The sequence below is a fragment of the Rhinolophus sinicus genome, chromosome 12, assembly GCF_057876585.1.
Source record: "Rhinolophus sinicus isolate RSI-liver-muscle chromosome 12, RSI-T2T, whole genome shotgun sequence".
Classification (NCBI taxonomy): domain Eukaryota; kingdom Metazoa; phylum Chordata; class Mammalia; order Chiroptera; family Rhinolophidae; genus Rhinolophus; species Rhinolophus sinicus.
In genome coordinates this window covers 54,391,310-54,410,100 of record NC_142512.1, presented here as the reverse complement: position 1 = coordinate 54,410,100, position 18,791 = coordinate 54,391,310, and the positions used below count along the sequence as shown (strand labels likewise).

The window sequence follows — 18,791 nt, the reverse complement described above, 5'->3', positions numbered from 1 at the left end:
TTCTGTCTGTGCACAGCTGGCTGCCACCTTTGCTCTGCCCGCCTTGTGCAGCAGGAGGGTGCCGGCTGATTGCAGGCTGGTCTCCATGGCAACAGCTGATGAGTCTGCATCAGCAGGTTGCAGGGCTGCCATCCTGAGGCTGCCTTGGAGTGGGAGCTGGGCTTCGATAGACGGCAGGAAGGCAGGGACTTCCGGGGAGAGGGGTAGAGGCGTCGGGGGTGGGGGCGCGAGATGCGCTGCCCTCCCAGCAGCCACTCAGTAGATGCAAGTCCCATCTGAGCTGCATCATTGGTTCCGGATGGGTTTCTGCTCTGCAGGCTGGGAGAGCTCGTCCATGCCACACGTATTTTGTGGACATCCACTGTGTACTGGCACTGGGCATACAACTGGCTGCGGGACCCAGTCTTGTTCTCGAGGAGATTATATGCCGGGGGCAGGTGATTGGGCAATTCCAGGTCACTGTGCCTGAAGCTGACAGTGGGAGTTTGGGGCACAATGTAAGCCCCCCAGGAGAGGCAGCCCACCCAGACTTGGGGGAGGAAAAGATGCAGGAGAGAAGACTGTTTAGGTGGTGTTGTGAAGGATGAAAGAGTCAGCCGGTGAAGAGAAATCCACAGATCCACACAGAGGAGGCGGCCGGGCTGGGGCTCTGGGGTCTCAGCCTCTGCAGGCTCCGTTCCAGGCGCATGTCACAGATGGAAACACCATCCGCCCAGGGGCTGGGGGTGCAGGGGTGTGGGGGAGTGGGGGCAGGGTCTGAGGAAGCATCTCGCCTCCTTAGTCCTTTGCAGGGCCCTGTGTCTTATGTCCCAGTGATGAGAAGGCAGCACTAGTCTGCACTGATCCAGGATGCTGGGTGGGAAAAAGCCAGCTAAGTTCGTTCCCCAAGGCCCCCGCAATTAGATGAATGAAGGCCTGGAAAATTCTTTGGCTGAACACTAGAAAAACAGCTTACATCACCCCGCCTGAAGACACGGTCAGGAAATCCCCTTGTTCCTGGGTAAGGAGAATGGGCCCATATGGAGTGAAGACACTGAGCAGATACGCCCCTGGGTTCCCTCAGGGGTCAGGGCGTGGGACTGCTGGCCTGGCTGGTGGCCAGAGGCAGGGGCTGGCTGGTGAAGGTGACAGGGAGAAGTGATGTTAGGAGGGAGTGTGGGGACTGCGTCCTGCACAGCGCAGGCATCTGTGACCTGTGTGGTCTGTCGGGCAGGCAACAACTAATCACCGCGCACCCATCATGCACCTGGATCTGAGATGGGGACCAGCAGTGACAACAGTGAGTGTGACGTGTGTGCTGCCAGGGCTTTCTGTCTGCGTGGCTGCTGCGCAGTACTGACATTCACTGTGGGTCTTTCTGCTCTGCTCTGCTCTCCCTTCCTCTCTCCCCAGGACCTACACATACATGTACACGTCCATTTGTGCACACTCACATACACTTACACAGGCACACACGTGCACATTTGCACACACCTCACACATGTCCATTCGTGCGCACACTCACACAGTGTGCATTTGCACACACATGCACATTTGCACACACATTTGTGCATTTTGCACACTCAAACACTTGTGTGCACCCTTGCACACATGCTCATGTGCACACAGTCTTACACACGAGCACTTGCACACACCCCTGTATCAGCTCCCCAGCTGCTGTTCTCTCCTGTGATCCCGTACCTGCGGCCCCTCCATTGGAAGGGGCCTGGCCGTGGCCCCACCTGCCTGCCTGTCTGTGGCCACGGGCGCTGCCTGAGGTGGCCTTGGCAGAAGGAGTGTGGAAGCTGTTTCTCCCAGTTCCTTTTAAGTCTCAGGGACAACTAGGCCACGGGCTCCAGAAGGAGCTCCCTGTCCCCCCAGGCTGGGCCGGTGGCGCAGGGGTCTCCCCGGCAGTCCTCCCCCCGCACCTGCCCTCTCCCTTCTGGGCTCATCCTCCAGGCCCTTAAACAGCCGTAGTGGGGCAAACGGCCCTCAGGAGCATCCTGGGCTGCAGGGGCCACTGCATAATGGTGTCCCTGGAGCTGTGCAGATGGGGTGACCCCCAAGGAGCAGCTCCACCCCTAGTCCCGCAGTCCACTTTGGTTCCTCCGCCCAGCTCTGCCTCTGTCACAGTCTGCGGCTCCAGGGCCAGGGAGGGTCTGGGAGGGTCTGCTCCCTGAGTCTGGTTATGGAGGGAAATACACATTCTCCATCCTCGTGTCCTGCCAGTGAGGGCACCTTGCCTGGAAGGGAGGGGACAGAGCCTTAGGGCCTGGCTGACTGATAGTGCTGAGCTCAGGACATGCTGTGTGCCTCTGTCCCCATGTCTTTGCTGTGTACCGACTGTGTGTCAGGCACTGTTCTAGTATTTTCAAGTGGTAACTCATGCAACGATTCAGAGATGATGCTGTTACTGGCCCCAGGTTACGGGCAGGATGCTGGAGACCCAGTTCTGGTCACAGAGCTAATAAGTGGGAAGCTGACGCGATTTGATTTGAACCCAGGCAGGCTGGTGCCAGAGCCCACGCTCTAATCACTGGCCCATCCAAACCCTGTCCAGGCTCGAGGCTCACCTGCATCCCACCCTCCCTTGTTTCCCAGGGAAATAAGCTTCAGTAAACCCTCACCCTGTGGGCACTTTGGCTCAGACCCCAGCCTTGCACGATGGGCAGCCAGCCTCCTCTCTAGAAAGCAGAGCAGCAGGTAGGGGTTTTCTCCACCTGCTGCTTTATAGACATGGTCCTGGTGTTTTCATGTGGGTAGGGGAGAGGGCAGGAGGGTCAGTCCAGGAAGGAGTGCCCAGCTGGGGTCCTGGGGGAGCTCATGGCAGGTGTCTGACTGGCTTTTCCAGGGGGCAATGGGACACATGGCCAGGTGCCAGGCTGGAAGGAGGGGGCAGTGGTGGCCTGAGTCCTTGGAATGACCTGGTCAGTTTGGAACTCCGACACTGCTCCACAGGGATGCTATGCCCTGCATCAAGGGCCCCCTCCCCTTCCCGACCATCCCCTGATACCAGGCTCTTGGCCTTGGACAGAGAAGGACAATGCTGACTCTTCCGGGCCCCAGTGTGGCTGCAACAGATGTCAGCAGGGACCTGGCAACAGGCCCTGGCCGTCTCTGGTCCTGACCACTGCCTCCCTTGACAGGTCTCCTGCCTCTGCTCTGAGGAGGGGGGAAGGAGGCCGGTCCCCCTGCCGCTTCCCCCTTTGGCTGCAGGCAGCGCTGGACCCTCCAGCATCACGGCTTGGAGAGGAAGACTTCTCGCAGGTTAAAAACTCAGTGCACATCAGACACATTCTTTCTGAGCCTCATTTTCTCTCCTTTCATGTGAACTTTCCCACTGTTAAAGAGCATTTTTAAAAAGGAGACAAAAAAGGGAGCGAGAAAAGAAGGATAAAAGGAGAGCGCAGCACCTGGAAATCCCTTTCACTTGCCTGCTGCTGCCCTGGGTTGATCTGAATAGCAGGAAATTGGAGGACGCACAGGGGAGAGATTTCGTTTCAAACCTACCTGTCAGCTGAGCCCTGGAACCTAGGGAGAGGTGATGGGACGTCTGTCTGGACGGGAACTCTGCCCGCAAACCCGTCCCATGCCCGGCCCACGCAGGTGCTCAATAATTGTGGAATGAATAAAAGAGAAAAATATCAATGGATGGAGGTGGTTAGGCTCCTCTGGGGGACCTCCCACACCTCCTTTTCTGAGGGGGTCTAAGGTTGAGAAAGGCTCAGGGTCTGTGCAGAAATGTGACCTGTGTGTAAGACCTGACCATCCACGGCAAGGGGCCTGATCACCTTCCCCTCCAAACCCTGTGAGTATTTGGGTCCACGGGCTTTTCTAGGTCAGTTTGGTCAGGCTCAGCCCCAGAAATGCTTTCAGAGCCCCCAGGCAGGGACCCAGGTCACTGATTCTGGAGGAAAACCCTGGCACTCTCTATCTCTCTCATTCTATCATTCTCTCTCTCTCTCTCTCTCTCTCTCTCTCACACTAATGACTTTCTCCATGTCAGCATCTTTGTCACATCTGCTCCCTTTCTCCTCTGGCTTGGTGACACAAGGTGAGCAGAAGGGGAGCTGTTTGGGTGAAGATTATGAAGGGACGGGTGTCATGGAAACCACCTGGAAAGCCCCGAAAGCTACAGCCATCAGGAGAGGCTGCTCTGCCGCCATTGGTCGGCCATTTGGACCTTCTCCCGAGAACGTGATGTGTGACTTTTATTTATTTCCCTGCTTTGGTGTCTCATCCCCTCTCCCATTCTCTCCCAGGTGACGCACAGCCTCAGTGCCGAGAGCTGCCTGCAGGTCAGTAGGGTAAAGGTGCTGATGATTTGTGTTAACTTTATGTTGTTTTCAGCCTCATTTCCTGCTGCTCACTCCTCCACCCCAGGAGGCAGCATTGATTTTTAAGCTACAGATGTTGGAGGCAGAAAATGGGATTATGATAAACAGAGGTTGCCAGCTCCCCCGGCCGATACTCTAGAAACGGCTGTCATTTTTGGCTGCAGAAGCAGCTCTCAATTCACCTGCAAATCTGAGAAGCCGTCACGTGGGCCAAGGGCTAGGCAGGCTCTCAATATACAGTTTGAGCCCAGTGGGGGACTGTCTTCAGGCTGGTGGTGAGATTCAAAGCCCCGTGGGCACCCTTGACCTTCCTCAGCCTCGGCACATAGACGTGCTGTGTAGACTGACGTAGGTTGTGAGCACTTGGATGAACCCAACCTCCTCCTTCCTTGAATAGTATTAGTAATAGTATTAGTAATAGCAATAATAATTCCTTACATTGGCCTCTGCACGGAGAGCTTATATATCTTTCATTTTATTTCTTTCCAGCAGTAGCCCTGAAAACTGGGCAGGCCCAGTATCATTAACCCCACTGGAGAGGAAAGGAAACAGACCCACGAGTTTAGGTGGCAGGGCTGGGACTGGGGCTCGAGCCCCCACCCCTGTCTGCAAGGACTGTTTGATCACACAGGTCGGTATGTCTGGTTGATCCAAATGCTGGAGCTGTGGGTTGCTTTTCTCGGTGGGCTCATGGCCTGAGACCTGGTGAAGAAGAGACCTTTTAAGTAGTCAGGACAATAGACAGATCCCGTCCCTCTCTTCCTTCCATGGTCAAGTTCCTCTGTGAAGAGCTTCTAAACACTGTCTCTACTTCTGGTACACACACACACACACACACACACACACACACACACACACACACATCCCTGTTCATGCTTAATTCCTCTTGGTTAGGGGTCCATTAAACTTATTCTGGTAAAGTCTCTGATGATATATTTTTAAAGTCTCCTGATTGTGTGAATTGACTGGGCTCAGCAGGGAGGCTCTTCAGCTGGGCCGCGGTCATGTGTAAACGTAACTATATCAGAGCCCCCCAGATGTCTCACTCATGTGACTGGCATTTGATGCCGCCTCTGGGCCAATTACTCAGCCCAGGGGCTATTGATTGGAGAGGCCACACGCATCCTGGGCTGGGCTTCTCACAGCATGGTGGCTGGGTTCTTTGAGGGAGTGTCCCAAGAGAGGTCATTTCAAGAAGGAGGCAGTGGAAGCTGTCAGTCTTCTTAAAGACTAGACCAGAACTGACACAGCACCTTTGGGGGTGTCCAGTGACATCCTCAGTAACAAATCCAATGAACCATTGAGGCCTCCTCTAAACGGACTCCTGTGGCCGCGTGACTTGGCTGGCCCACCCCCCTGAGTCTCTCCCCTGAGCTCCATGGCACACACCTCTCCTGGGTCTCTTCCTCTCCATTCCCTTCTAGGCCTTTCTGATGATTTCTCTTCTTCAGGTTCCTGCGTTCTTGTTTCACACTTGGCTCTTTTCTCACCCGACCTTCCACGTTGTTCCGGAACTCATCCAGTCCTGGAGGCCGACCGAGGGCCTGAGAGCCAGCCCCGGGTAGCAAACCCTCACGCAGAAGTCCCTGCCTGGAGGTAGAATGGAGAATTTCAACGTGCGTCTTGCTCATCCCACCCAGAGAGGAACTCGTCATGCTTCCTCCAAGCTCATCTCTCCTTGAATGGCCCCCAGCTCATTGCCCAGACTGCCCACCCTCGCTGGGCCCCTGCGACATTCCTGGAGGTAGAACAGACATGACTTGGGGAATCAGAAAAAAATAGCCAGAAGTCATCTTAAAAAATAAGAGCAAGGAGGGTCCATGGCTGGAGGATTTTTTTGTTTCTTGAGAAGAAAAGCAGATCGATGGCTGTTTAAAGTCGAGCTGTGGGAGCAGCCCCAGCTTAATTGGAAAACCGCAATCCTACAGGCCACAGGAATGGCAAACAGCTTCTCCCCGCTCGAAGGAATTTTCTGGAAACCATAATGGCTTCTCCTCCTAACCACAGGCTGGTCTTTCTGGCAGAATTAGCGTGAGCGTGTGGTCAGGGTGGCCAGGCTGGAGCCAGCCCGGATGCTTCCGCAGTCTGAGCTCCCTCAGCGCCAAGGGGGGCTGGGATTCGGGGGAGCACGTGGCACCCAGGAGCTGAGGGTCACCCCGGAAGCTGCACAGTGAGATGACCAGCGGGCTGCAGTTTGGCCTGAACGAGGTATAGGGCCCTGGACCAGTCAGCAGCTGCCCGCTTCCCCAGGAGCCGAGGGGCGGAGGAAAGTGCAGGGGGAGAGAGAAAGGAGCAGGGGGATGGCCGAGTGCCAGCTCTCTGTGGGGTGTTTCCCACAGTGTGTTCCTTTTGGTTCTCGTCTTCATTCTTCGTGAGAGGAGACAGGCTCAGGGAGGTTAAAAGCACGCCCCCGATGTCACAGAGGAAGGGCAGGGAGTCTGCCAGTTTTGCTGGGGTGTGCGTGTGCCCCTCGACACCGCTTACCTGGCACAGTGGTTCCTGCCCTCTGGTGGGGAGAGGCAAGGCGGCCCAGAAGATGCCTGGGGTCTAAAATGGGACGGACTCAAAGCCAAAAGGACAGGGATGACCTCAGCCAGCATGGCTGAGCTGGGGTTCCCCATAACGTGGTGTGCCCCCTCTTCCTTACCAGTTCTCAGCGCAGTTGGAGATGTGTGTACCTGTCTACCCTTTTCCCCTCTCCCCCAGCGCCAGGCTGGCAGGAACTCAGCACTGGCTTGTGGAAGCACCTTGGGTTTTACAACCTGGTCCCTCCCAAATATCTGCCCTAGACTGCTTTTTCAAGAGTGTGTGACTTCCCCTCTCCCTCTAATAATTTAAAGATGCATTTGAACAGGGGCCCCATGTTATGACATGAACGAAGGGTTTCTGAGGGGTGTGCTCCGTGGGACCCGTGGCTGGCTGCAGGGACGAGGGGCACAGAATTCTCCAGAGGGGCTCCAGTTCCTGGTTTGAACAGAGTGGAGGAGCCACTCCCGAGAAGGGCTGCTTGGGGGCGGGGAGCCGACCGGCTGATCAGGAGAAAACGAGCTTTTCCAGGGGATCCTCTTTTCAGGGGGTCCTTAAGAAAGACTGGAACGCAGTGGGCACAGCCTTTGAGGTATTTGGCCAGGAGACAGGGCCCCTGTAAGGCGGGGTGTGGGGAGGGGGAGCTGGTCTCCTTTGCATAGTTTTTGGCTCCAACAGCCTCAGCTTCAGTTGCAGGAAGAGAACCAGTACGCATGGCAGTTCCGTGGGCATCGTCTTTCCCCTCCCTCCGCCCCTCCACTATCTGCCATCTCTTTCATCCACTTGCAAAATGATTAAGGCTTGGGGCCGTTCAAGCCAGAGCCGCCAAATCAGGTACAGACTCTCAGGGACTAAATCCTGTTTTGAAGTCTGTTTACTCCATCAAATTAATCTCTTTGCTGCCTGGAGAAGAAAGATGCCTATTAAACAAAGACCCAACTCTGAATTCTGAGTGCTTGCCTGTGGTTATCAATCTCTCCAGGTATAATGCGGGGCTCCCGGCATGCGCCCTCTGCACGGCACCTTCCCACCAGGTTTGTGGACATGCAATCGTCCCAGACACTAGTCAGATCCTTCCGGAAGTCCTGCCTGGTTGTTGGACAGAGAGGGGAATTCCTTGGGGATCTATGATGGTGAGGGGAGCTGGGGCCAACGTGACTGTTGAGACAAGATCTGTGTGTGGTGACTTCACTCCCAGGTTCAGGGACGTCAGTGGTGCCATGTGTGGTCATCCACACCACTTGATGTGGCGGGCATAGGGGGCTCACCACCTGGGTTCTTGGCATGCTCGGCTCCCCCCACCACCCACCCCCAGAGCTCTGTGACTTGAGCTGATTTCTCCTCAGTTAACTGGGACACTGCTATGGGTTGAATTGTGTCCCATAAAGCCTGTATGTCGAAGCCCTAATCCCCAATACCTTAGAATGTGACCGCATTTGGAGATAGGGACTTTCAAGAGGCGATGAAGCTAAAATCAGGCCCTCACAACAGGCCGTAATCCAATCTGAATGGTGTCCTTACAAGAAGAAGACATTTGGACCCACCAAGAGGCACCAGGGATGGGGGTGCACAGATGAAGGGATGTGTGAGGACACAGCAGGAAGCGGCCCCCTGCAAGCCAAGGGGAGAGGCCTCCGGAGATGCCAAACTTGCCGACACCCGACACCCGGATCTCAGACTTCCAGACTCCAGAGCTGTGAGAAAATAAATATCTGTTGTTTAAGCCGCCCAGTCTGTGGTGCTTTGTTATGGCAGCAGACCCCATCACCTTGCTGTCTATTGCCCAAGGTCATGGTGAGGACCCAATGAGATACTGCAGGCAAAAGAGCATGGAGATTAGTGGGCAAAATGCAATCTCTTTCCTTTTTTTTCCGTTAAGGAGAAAATCTCATTTGGCGAAGATATGGCTTTCCTGCCTTGTTAACACTTGGAAATCTCCCTTTAAAAAAAAAAAGGGGGTAAAAGTTCCATAATGTAATATTAACCATGAACTGTTTTGGTGTATGTTTCCGTGGCATGTAGTACCTCCATCGTGATGTACCATACCACCTCTGTCCAGGTCTAAGACACTTTTATCTCCCCCAAAGGAAAGTCTGTGCTCCCATCGCCCCTCCCCAACTGCCCCTGTCCCCCATCCCTGGAACCACTAGTTTGCTTTCTGTCTCTGTGGACTTACCATTTCTGGATATTTCCTAGAAAAGCAATTATATTGTAATTGACTTTTTGTGCGTGGCTTCTTTCATCGAGCGTGAGGTTTTCAAAGTCCACCTGTGTTGTGGCATGCAGTACCTCATTCCTTTTTGTGGCTGAAAATATCCCATTGCAGGGACAGGCCACATGTTTAGCCATTCTTCTGTTGATGGACATTTGGGCTGTTGTCACGACTGCCGTTATCAACATTTGTGTGCAAGTATTTGTCTGGAAATCTGTTTTCAGTTCTTTTGGGGCATATACCTAGGAGTGGAATTCCTGGGTCATATTCATTCTATGTTTACCTTTTTGAAGACCAGAAATCATCCTGTTCAAGCCAACAAAAGAAGGATCCAAACCTTCAGCTGGTGAGAGCACTCAGCTAACCTCTGACGACCTTGATTGGTACGGTTTTTATGTTTACGGGATCAGAAAATCCAAGACTGGGTTTTGCATCTACAGTAGCGACATAAACTTTTCTTCCAAAACCAACTTTTCTTTGAAAAGTGGTTAAAAACCACTAAGGATATAGATACCAGATTAGAAGGTAAACCCAACACAGGTAAGTATTTTTGTCTGTTTTGTTCATGCTCTGTCTCTGGTGCCTGGCATATATTAGGTCCTCAATAAAAATGTGCCAAATGAATGACTGTACATAATCTACTTACGTGAACGATCATATATAACAGTACAGGAGGGACATACATCTGGCAAAACTCAGGAAGGTGGAGGGCAAATGCCCATGAAACCTGGCACAGCAGCCACCAGACAGATCTGAGGTAGAGACTCACCCTCACCGACTTTGGACGATTTCTTATCTTCTCTAAGCCTCAGTTTCCTTATCTGAAAAATGGGCTTGCTGGAGAGCGAAACGTTCTGGTGCAGGCAACGTGCTCAAGGAAGGTCAGCTACTGTCATTATTACCATGATTGGCTGCTGCGACAAGGACCACAGAGCTGGATAAATGCAAGCAAGAGGCTGGGGATACTCGAGCAATGCAGACTTGGGAGGCAGGCTGGGAAGCCCGGCACTGCGGGTGGGCAGGGCTGGCCAGAGGCTGACACGGGTGTGGCCGTGTGTTCACAGCACAGGGGAAGTGACATAATAACAATAGCATCTTGTATTTGTTCAGTGCTGGATGGTTTATAGAAGTGCTTTCACATCCCATTTTCTCACCTGATCTGCCTACAGCCCGGCAGGCTGGCAGAGCCGAAACTGTGATTCCCGTGTTATATGGGGGGGAAGGGGACCTGAGACGGAACAGTTAAGGGGCTCACCCAAGTTCACATAGCAGGTCAATGTCAGAGCAGGGATTAGTGAGTTGGGAGTTCTGCTGGCTTTGTGGTCCCAATGCAAACATTTCCTCTGCCTCTTTTGTGGTTTCTGAACCTGCTTGCCCAGTAGCCTTGCCTGGGCAGGGCCTGGGAAATCTGTATTTTAGGTGCCATTGTGGCAGGTCATGCTGCTTAATTCTGGATTTCTTGCTCCAAATTCTGAAACATCTGCAAAGTAGACACATCCATCTGGATCTTGAGAAGGTGGAATTGACCACCCCAAGTTGGGAACCAGTCAGGGGAAAGGTCCCGGGGGCACATGATGCCCACCAGGGCATATGGAGGCTGGACTAGAGTTTGCATATGCCCCCCACACCCAACATACACACAGAGTTTCCCCTGTTATCAACATCTTACATTAATGTGGCACATTTGTTACAATTGAATCAATGTGGATACATTATTATCACCCAGGGTCCACAGTTTACATGAGGGTTCATTTTGGTATTGTACTTTCTATGGGTTTGGACAAATGTATCATGACATGTATCCACAGTTAGAGTGTCATACAGAGTAGTTTCATTGCTCTAAAAATCCAATGTGTTCCGGCTATTCATCCCACCCTCCCTTCTCCCTCAACCCCTGGCAGCCCCCGATCCTTTCATTGTCTCCTTGGTTCTGCCTTTTCCAGAATGTCAGATACTTGGAATCACACAGTTGCAGCCTTTTCACATTGGCGTCTTTCACTTAAGAATATGCATTTAAAGTTCCTCCCTGTCTTTTCCTTGCTTGACAGCTCTTTTCTTTTTGGCGCTGAATAATATTCCCTTGTCTGTATGGACCACAATTTAAATATGATGTTTATGCATTGTTACCATTCTTTAAAGAAAAGCAGTGGTCTTCGCTGGAAGGCTTGCAGGTGTGTTGACAGCCCCAGGTGGGGGCCCAGTGAGCCAATGATCTCGGTGCTCTGGGCTGAGGGCTGGCGATGGAGGCACGAGGGCACTTCTGGGCTCGCACCACTTGGTGATTGTTTTCGTTCTGCTCTTCAGGGGACTCGCACAGAGAGCTAGCTGCCTGACTCTGGCTCTTTCTCAGGGAAGCCTTCTATGTGGTGGTGTCACCCTCCTCCATGGGGCAAGTGGGTTTCTAGGTTGACCAGCCCAGCCGCTTTGAGATTCAACACAGTCTGAGGACCTGGTAAACAGTAAACAGCTCTGAGAAGCTAAACATGCAAGAGAAAGACGCTGCTGGGCCAGGAGGAAGCTCCCGGTCTCCCCAAGGCCCTCTCCATGGAACATAGCCTCCCTGGCAGCTGGGGCCAGGACCGCTGAGCTTCTGGCCCATATGATGAGCTGTGGGCTGTGGGAGCTGCTGTGGGAGCTGCCGTGGGCCCCCTGCCCTGCGGCCACTGCCTTCTCCTGCCCTCCTGGAATCCCTTTTCTTTGCAGGCCTAAATGAGGTCCACCCAGCGTCTGGAATAGCGTTTGCGGAGCTCATGCAGGCTCCTGGCCGATTGACTCCTAGACAGGGTGTCTGCCCTCCCCTTTCTCCTCAGCCAAGGCACTGTGCTGGCAGGCCAGTCGCACCCAGTGTGTGTGTGTGTGTGTGTGTGTGTGTGTGTGTGTGTGTGTGTGTGTAAAGGCTAGTGGTGCTGTGTACAGCCTCTGCTCCGCAGAACGATGGGTCTGATCCAGAGGTCCATGGGAAAATCCACACTCCTGGCAAGGACTAACAGAGGGGGGTGCCCAGCCTGGGACACCCCTGATTTCCTGCCATGTCCAGCTTACAGCAGGCAGGGGGGCTGCTCCACCTACTTATAGCCTCTGATGTGTCCCCAGCTCCTGGAGTCTCAAAACTACTCAGGGCAACAGGAAGGTGTGGGGGCGGAGCCCCAGAGAGTAGTTTCCAGGCTCTCGGCCTCACATAGACAGGTGCTGGCTCAGGTAGTAAATGGCCAACTGTGATTGCATGGCCATCAGCTGTGGCTAGTTGGCCGTCAGCTGTAACCAGTGAGCCATTGGCCACAATATAACTGCTGTGGCTACGGAGAGAAGGAAGAGAAGAGGAAGAGAAGGAGAAAAAAGAATGGGGCTAGCAAGAAGACGGCGGCTGGGCTGGCAAGCGTGGATGGCGGTTTGCGGACAGTGTGTATCCAGCCTCCAGTGAGAGTATAGTGCCGCCAGAGAGAATAAAGTGGTATGACTCCCCTACCTATGGCTCCGTGGGTGTTCCTTTTTGGCCTCACCATATCCTGCGTTCTTGTATGGGGAGCGGGAGCAGAGACCCTGCAGGCCTCCCAGCACGACAAATGGCGCAGCGAGCAGGGTCCCCCGCATGACACATGGCGTAGTCGGCAGGGTATGGTGCCGGCCAAAGCTCCCCGAAGGACGGTGGAGCAGTTTGTGTGTATGAACACTCAGTCTCAGGAAGACCAGGAGGAGCAGCTGCCGGAGAGCTGGACCCCCGTGGAGGGGTGGGAGGACGTGGACGGTTCTCCCACCAGCACAGGAAAAGCCATGCAGCTGCTGGAGAGATGGAGCCCCGTGGAGAGGTGGAAAGATGTGGACGGTTCCCCAACCAGCACAGGCCGGAGAAAGCAAAGGTCGTTGCAGCCCTGTGGGCCGGGGAAGTTCCTGCTCAGGCAGCTCGGATGCAGGACTTATAGTCCCAGGAGGTAACGCTTGCTGAGTCCTCTGTGGGAGATGAGGGTGAGGTCAAGGTCGTCCCTCACCCCCAGGACAGCCCTGGCGAATGACTATGGACTATGGGGAATTGCCTTCCATCCCTAATTTAATGGACCGCTTGACTGTTTGTTTGGGAACTGTTGTTAGTGGAACTGGGGGATATTTGCTTTTGTCTCTTGACTGGCCGCCATTGAGAATATGTAAGCACCTTGATTGTGAGTCGCTGTTGTTCCAGCAGGGTACCCTGAGAGGCACAGAGAGAGTGGCAGTGCGCTGAGAGGTCTGGCTGAGCCCTGAAGATACCCTGGCTGTGCCCAGGAAGTCGGGCTGTTCCCAGAGAGAGTAGTAGAGCCCTGAAGGTACCCTGGCTGTGCCCAGGAAGTCGGGCTGTTCCCAGAGAGAGTAGTAGAGCCCTGAAGGTACCCTGGCTGTGCCCAGGAAGTCGGGCTGTTCCCAGAGAGAGTAGTAGAGCCCTGAAGGTACCCTGGCTGTGCCCAGGAAGTCGGGCTGTTCCCAGAGAGAGTAGTAGAGCCCTGAAGGTACCCTGGCTGTGCCCAGGAAGTCGGGCTGTTCCCAGAGAGAGTAGTAGAGCCCTGAAGGTACCCTGGCTGTGCCCAGGAAGTCGGGCTGTTCCCAGAGAGAGTGGCAGTGCCCTGAGAGCCCTGGCTGTGTCCAGGAAGTGTGGCTGTGCCCACAGAGAGTGGTGGTGCCCTGAGAAGCCCTGGCTGTGTCCAGGAAGTGTGGCTGTGCCCACAGAGAGTGGTGGTGCCCTGAGAAGCCCTGGCTGTGTCCAGGAAGTGTGGCTGTTCCCAGAGAAAGTGGCAGTGCCCTGAGAAATCCTAGCTGTGCCCGGGGAAACTAGTGGTACCCTAAGAAGTCCAGGAAGTCTGGCAGTGCCCAGGAGTACTGGTGGTGCCCTGAGAAACCCTGGCTGTGTCCGGGAAGACAGGTGGTACCCTAAGAAGTCCAGGAAGTCTGGCTGTGCCCAGGAGTACTGGTGGTGCCCTGAGAAACCCTGGCTGTGTCTGGGAAGACAGGTGGTACCCTAAGAAGTCCAGGAAGTCTGGCAGTGCCCAGGAGTACTGGTGGTGCCCTGAGAAACCCTGGCTGTGTCCGGGAAGACAGGTGGTACCCTAAGAAGTCCAGGAAGTCTGGTAGTGCCCAGGAGTACTGGTGGTGCCCTGAGAAACCCTGGCTGTGTCCGGGAGGACAGGTGGTACCCTAAGAAGTCCAGGAAGTCTGGCCGTGCCCAGAAGCACTGGTGGTGCCCTGAAAAACCCTGGCTGTGCCCAGAGAGCCTGGCTGTGTCCAGGATATTGCATTCACCCCCAGGCTCCTCGCACAGGTCCCCTCGCGGAAGACGCTTGTCGCGTAGATTGTGAGGCGAGAGCCTGTAGGGGTGGAGTGTGGGGGCGGAGCCCCAGAGAGTAGTTTCCAGGCTCTCGGCCTCACATAGACAGGTGCTGGCTCAGGTAGTAAATGGCCAACTGTGATTGCATGGCCATCAGCTGTGGCTAGTTGGCCGTCAGCTGTAACCAGTGAGCCATTGGCCACAATATAACTGCTGTGGCTACGGAGAGAAGGAAGAGAAGAGGAAGAGAAGGAGAAAAAAGAATGGGGCTAGCAAGAAGACGGCGGCTGGGCTGGCAAGCGTGGATGGCGGTTTGCGGACAGTGTGTATCCAGCCTCCAGTGAGAGTATAGTGCCGCCAGAGAGAATAAAGTGGTATGACTCCCCTACCTATGGCTCCGTGGGTGTTCCTTTTTGGCCTCACCATATCCTGCGTTCTTGTATGGGGAGCGGGAGCAGAGACCCTGCAGGCCTCCCCGCACGACAGAAGGTCACAGTGGAAAAGTGGCAATGAGTCAATGAAAAAGACAGCTCATTTCATCTAACCCATGACACTCAGATACACCACAGAAATCAACCAAAGCACAGTTTCTAGCCCCAGCCTGGGCTGCATTTGACATCAACTCTTGCAGGTCACGGCCATGGGAACAACATCCAGAAGGTGGTTGCCCTGCTAACCAAGCACGCGGGCGGGACTGTGGACATGCTTTAACAGGTTAGTCCTAGTGCCTTTCTTCCCAAACCCGGTTCACAGTCCTCCTCTTCCAGGAAGACAGCCCTGATTCCATGCAAACCTGATTCCACGCAAACCTGACACTTTTACCTAACCCTTCAGCTGGTAAGAGGGCCTCTGCCTGTTCCTATATGCTCCCTACCTGTTCTTCCATCACATGCCTGCCCAGGTGCTCTGTTGGCTGACCTTGTCCTCGAGGAAGGAGGGAGAAGAGGGCATCAATGCTGCTGACACTTGCCTCAGCAGGCTGTTTCCTCAGCCCCCGGTGTGTCCAGGACAGGGTGCTGTAAGCAGCACGCAAGTCATCGCTTCATTTGACAGGTGGGATGGGAACGCCCACCCTTGCCTCCCCCATGGGCTATTGTGGGCTGAATGAGAGTAGGCTCCTGAAAGCGCTTCTGGCTAATGAGCTCCTGTTTTCTCACTGGTCGAAAGAGAGAAGAAACCAGGGGACTGGATTAGCCGCATCACCTGAGTTTCTTCTGCGGGTTTGGAACCACAGGGGGTGCCAGGGAAGGGCTGAGTAGAAGTATCCACTCTGTTGTTTTTATTTGCTGAGGCTGTGCAGGCAGGAGGCTGCCTGCTAAGCAGAGAGAAGCTCAGGCCTCGGAAGCTTCTTGAAGCAGTGCAGGTTAGATCTGAGCCCCCACCCGCTGTGGGGGGAGAGGCAGGCTTGCTGAAGACGCTTGCCTGCAGAGGGCCCCAGGCCTGGCTGGGTGCCGCCTGACCTTCACATCCGGGCTACGATGCTTCTTGCTTTCACAGCTGCTCGGGGAGGTTTGCAGCCTCCTGACCTCCCCTCTCCCCGACGTGGTTTAATGTCTTCTCCAGCAGTCGCTTCTCTTCCTGCAAGGTGAAGAGAGATCAGCCTTTGACCACAGTGTGAAGATAGCAGGAAGTGTGTAAGCAGTTCCCAGGAGGCTTCAGGAGGGAGGAGGGGGCCTTTAATATTTACTGACGGCTCATTTTACCCTCTCCAGGTCTTTGGGACATGACACAGTTTAGTTGTAAGCTAGTCTGGTGGAGGAGACTAAAAGGTGGAATGCAGAACCCTGAGAATCTTCTGCCACTGCCTTGCTGTGTGTTTTGGGGCAAGTTGCTTACCCTCTCTGGACTAATCAGTAAATGGAGACAGAAGGACTAGAGGGCTGACAAGTGTTTCCTTTGTTCTTTCCATGGAGAGTGTGGGGACAGAGCCAGTATCCAGGCTCTTGGCCTGGAAAGAGCAGTGTCCAGGCTGTCGGCCTTACGTAGAAAGGTGCTGGCTCGGGTAGTAGATGGCCATCAACTGTGACTAGTTGGTCATCAACTGTAACCAGTTAGCCACTGGCCACTAATATAACTGCCGTGGTTAAGCTAGCAAGTGCGGATTGCAGTTAGCAAGGGAGTTGCTTGGTTGGCAGAGAAGCAGATGGCAGGTTGCAGATCTGCTTCCTGTGTCTCCAACCCAGCTGCCAGCGAGAATATAGTGGTATGAACCCCCTATCTATGGCTCCATGGGTGTTCATTTTTGGCCTCACCATGTCCTGCGTTCTTATGCAGGGAGCAGGAGCTGAGACCCCGCATGACATCCTGCATGACAGAGAGACAACCTATTCCAGGGGCATGTGGGCAGACCCAGGGCACTTATCAACTTAAGTTCAGCACATGTCCTGAGGAATACGTGCCTGAGCCCGGGGAACTCCGGGTAGAGGTGGAGCGGGGAGCGTGCCCAGCCTACCGTGGCATGCGGTAGCTGCTGAGGTTGTGGAGGAAGAAGGTGAGGGGCGGACCCGGCCAGAACAGAGGCCTTGCCTCCCCTTAGCCCTACTTCAAGGCAGGCTAACTGCAGCTTAGTGAACGGGGCTGGAAGCTGGCATTGGGCCCACGTCATCTGTTCGTTACAGTTTGCAGTGAATAGAATCATATTGTTTGCTATTTAGTAAACTGTAAATAAAAATGGCAATCACATCTTCACTATTGGGCTGTGTGTTAGTGGCTTTATGTGTGTTCTCCCATTTGTTCTGCACAAGAACCCAAGGAGCTGGCACTGGCAGTATCGTCAGTCTATAGACCAAAGACAGCAGTGCCCAGAGAGGTTAAGTAACTTGCCCAGCATCACACAGCTCACAAGTGGCAGAACAGAATTTGAACCCAGGCCTATCAGAGCCAAAGTCCTGGCTCTTAGCCTTTAAGTGACGCTGTCTTTTAATCAACAGTAAAAGGCCTGGAGGGACTTGCACTGAATAGCTCTCCTTCAGGGCCCCTTGGGAGGAGGCTGAGCTGGGGAGCCCAGCAAGCGGGCTATAGCTGGTTTATCCGTAAAGATTCCACTTCGAGCTTCAATCTGCCCCTGTAGTGCCTCTCCAGGGTCCGGCCTGGGCCCGGCTGTCAGGCTGGCACAGCCCGCCACCAAGAGGGTGGGGAGGGGGCCCCTGGGGACTTAGGTGGGTGGTGGGTGGGGGGCACTCATCTCCAGGTGTTCCGTTGTTTTAGTGGGAGCTCTGGCCAGAGGGGCTAAGCTTGGGTGGTCATTTATCTTGGTATTTTTCTTCTCTTTAGAGGACAAGATGATCAAAAACAGTGTAGAACACACACATACACACACGCATACACGCACACACACGTGCACATACATGCACATACGCACGCACACACGTGCACACGTACAGTGCTCTGGATCGTAATAAGAGAACCTAAGGAAAAATGAGCCTGGTTACCACATAATGGCTTAAATGCTGCCCTGTGGCCACCACTCCCAGGGCCACTGCCCACTGCTGGGTGGCAGATTCCCTTCTTCCTCCTTTTATTTCCCACAAAGGAGTGACAGCTCCGGGCAGGTGGGGACCAGGTCCTGCCCAGGTCCCTGAAGGTGGAGCCTGGCTGGATCAGTTAAATCTCCTCTGAGGGAGAGAAATGGGGACTGGCTCCCAGGTGCCCCAGTGAGCCCAAATACAAACCCCCAAAACTGACCCCTCTGGGCCGGTGGTAAAAACTCAAGGTTCCCAAACTCTTCACTCACAAAACAGTTTCTGTGAGGTGATGACGGAACTCTGATGTCTCCATCATGGGTTCTCTACAGGTTCTGACTCCAGTTCTTTGCTCATAGAAAGGTTGTAACTTTCCCCCAGGACCTGCTCCAAGGCTTCCTTTGCAGAAGGAAAGGGGTTTGATTTCCACAGTCAGGCGTCAAGTGTAGGCATTTCAGAGACAAGTTTTTGTGTAAAGTAAGAGATGTGTCTGTCAGCAGAGGTGAGCGATGTGTTAGGGGCTGCAAATGATGGGGTGGAGGGACAGGAGGCCCCTGACTATTGAGTGTGTGTGTGTGAGTGTGTGTGCATGTTTGTGTGTGTGTGTGTGTGTGTGTGTCTGTATGTGTGGCTTCCTGTAGTCACCACACAGGTGGGGGTCCTCGGCAGTGACAGCTTCCAAGGCTGTGCAGCCATGTTCCTTTCAGCAGAACAAGGCACATGGGATCTTGAGACGCAGCAGCAAAAAAGAAACAAAAACCCACAAGTAAATAAAACAAGCAGCTTGGCTATAAATAGACGCAGGCTTGAGGAGCTCGCAGGCAGCCACCCACTCCCTCCCCAAGTGGGAGCAGCTGCAAAGGGCCAGTTCTGCAGCCCTAGATGGCTGCCCTTGGCCCTGGGCTGGGGGAACGAGGGGTCCACCCCCGACCTTCATGCAGAGCCAGGGCCAGGGCCTGGAGGTCCTTCTCAGAGGAAACCCTTCC

The 18,791-nt window shown here is 54.2% G+C and overlaps 1 long non-coding RNA gene across 1 annotated transcript; it reads left to right on the top strand.

Annotated features, from left to right (window-relative positions):
• Positions 1–4,789: 4,789 nt before the first annotated feature.
• On the top strand, positions 4,790–7,788 carry LOC141568841 (uncharacterized). Its single transcript, XR_012492065.2, has 2 exons — positions 4,790–4,947; positions 5,768–7,788. It is a non-coding gene; the product is annotated as an uncharacterized LOC141568841 (long non-coding RNA).
• Positions 7,789–18,791: the final 11,003 nt, after the last annotated feature.